This window comes from Mus caroli, chromosome 1 (assembly GCF_900094665.2).
Source record: "Mus caroli chromosome 1, CAROLI_EIJ_v1.1, whole genome shotgun sequence".
NCBI lineage: Eukaryota > Metazoa > Chordata > Mammalia > Rodentia > Muridae > Mus > Mus caroli.
In genome coordinates, this window is record NC_034570.1 from 76852620 (window position 1) to 76854938 (window position 2319).

At 41.4% G+C, this 2319-nt stretch overlaps 1 pseudogene; it reads right to left on the minus strand.

The window, feature by feature from the left end:
* Window positions 1–2088: 2088 nt before the first annotated feature.
* LOC110295553 overlaps window positions 2089–2319 on the minus strand; it is a 1955-nt pseudogene continuing 1724 nt past the window's right edge.

Below are 2319 nucleotides of genomic sequence, written 5' to 3' on the forward strand. Positions count from 1 at the left end.
TCTATCTGTGTTAGGTGAATGCTACCAGGGTCTCCATGAATCTGACACCCATTGCTCACACTATACAGAGGTAATAAGACCTTACAGGAAGTACCTTTCATTGCTACACCAATGTCATTTGGCCAAAATAGTCATAGATACTAATGAAGGTACTGATTGAGGTTTTTTTTTCCTATCACATTGAGAATTTTGTTCTAGATCGCCACCCTGTGAATGAATCATGATGTGAAAACAACAAAGCATGAAATAAGCATTACCCCGTCTTCACTGTTACTGCACAGCGATGCTGAGTGTGTTACTGCAAAGGTCGATCTAAAGGAGCTAGGATCTGGCTCAGCCTCAAAGCTCTCTGATGCTTCTTTCATCTAAAAGGACAACACCATTCATCTGCCTGGTTAATGATATGGCCGAGATGTGTTTCAGTTCACCGTAAGTTGCCTTGGCAGTCTGAATGGATCCTAGTTGAGAAGGATGTAATGAAGAAACTGAAGGCGTCATTCAGGGTCTAGTTAGAGAAACTGACTCCACTCTATAATGTGAACAAGAAAACAGATTGTAGCTATAACAAGTGGTTGTAAGCTGGGCGGTGGTAGGTGGTGGCGCATGCCTTTAATCCAAACACTTGGTAGGCAGAGGCAGGAGGATCTCTGATTTTGAGACTAGCCTGGTCTACAAAGTGAGTTCCAGGATAGCCAGGGCTATACAGAGAAACCCTATCTCGAAAAAACAACAACAAAAACCAACCAAACAAACAAAAACCAATACCCAAACCAAACCAACCAAACAACAACAACCAAAAACAAAACAAAACAAAAAAACCCAGTGGTTGTAATAGTGAGAAATTGCTTTGGAGAATTAAAAAAAATGATGAAGAATGTAGAAATACCAGGTACTAGAAGGCACCAGTTTCTCTAGTGTGGCTGGTCTTCTTGAGTAACTTGGAGTAAATTGAGAAATACTTAGTACATTTTAAAAGCATGCTTTTCTAACTATAAGGGCATTTCCAGGAAAGACTGGCAGTAAGGAAAGCAATCAAGAAAGACAAGACCTTAGTATTGACAACAGCATCCAATAGTCTGAACTCCCAGATGGAGTAAATGTGGAATAAGAAAAAAGCCAGCTCGTGCAAGCTCAGTTCGTCCTGAGCAGGTACATCTACTGCTGCAGCCATCGCCTGTGCTCAGAGTCCAGTTTCTTCATCCCTCTCAAAGAGGACTCATAGTCATGATTTTACACAGAGCATCCACATCTTCACCTTTCAAATTGATCTATATCATTGATCTTTCTTGTCCCGAGACTTCCAGATTCTCCGGTGAGCATCTGTGGGCTGGCTGGTTCATCAGCATGCAGAGAATCATTCTTGTAGTACCCAGACTCTAACTGTTGCTTCTGCTTCTTTTAAGAATCCTAATTCATACACTCCTTCAGGTATGAGATAGTGCACAAAGGGAAGAGCTGTTCCCCACTTCTTCACTTATCCTTCTGGCTATAAATTTCAGTCCTTGCTATCTATTGGAAGTTCGTTGGAAGACAGAGAGACCTATTTCTTTGTTGCCATGATGTTTTAGAAACCTGACCTCTAGGCTGCTTGGATCATCAGTGTATAAGCAGGTATTATACCTCAGGACATAACTACAAACCTGTCTGGAGGGTGGCTGGGGACTCTGGTGATGGGCTGGGGAAGCATCCATAGTATGCTGTTTTGATAACTCTAAGGAGGTAGTGGAGAAAACACTGTCTGGGGATGGTATTTGCCAACATATTCTGGAGAAGCTACAGGCTGGGGAAACATAGTAAGAGAAGAAAGAACACCAAAGCCAACAGAATAAAGTTCCCCTTTCTGTAGTATATGTGCAGCATCATTCTCTATTAATAACATTGGGCTACTCGGCAAAGAATTATTTACATGGTCCACCACAATGACTTCCAAGTAGATTGATGAGGAGTGAATTTAGAATTGCCAGGCAATGTATTAACTACATGGCGTAGTTTGGTTTTATTTTGCTGTGACCAAATACAAAGCAACTTAAGGGAGAAATGGTTTACTTGGCTCATGAGTGACTTAGATATGAAAACAACCACCTCGTGTCAATACACAGATTTCTGGATTCTGATGGTTTTGGTTCCCTGCATCAACAATGGGTTTCACCAATTAGATTCTTATCTCACTTTGGAGCAGTAACTGCTGCTATTTACTTCTTTTTAAACTTTAAATAGTATTTTTCAAATGATGGCTTCCTTAGGTTTCCTTTCTTCCTCCCTCCCCCCTTCATTCCTCTCTCTCTCTCTCTCTCTCTCTCTCTCTCTCTCTCTCTCTCT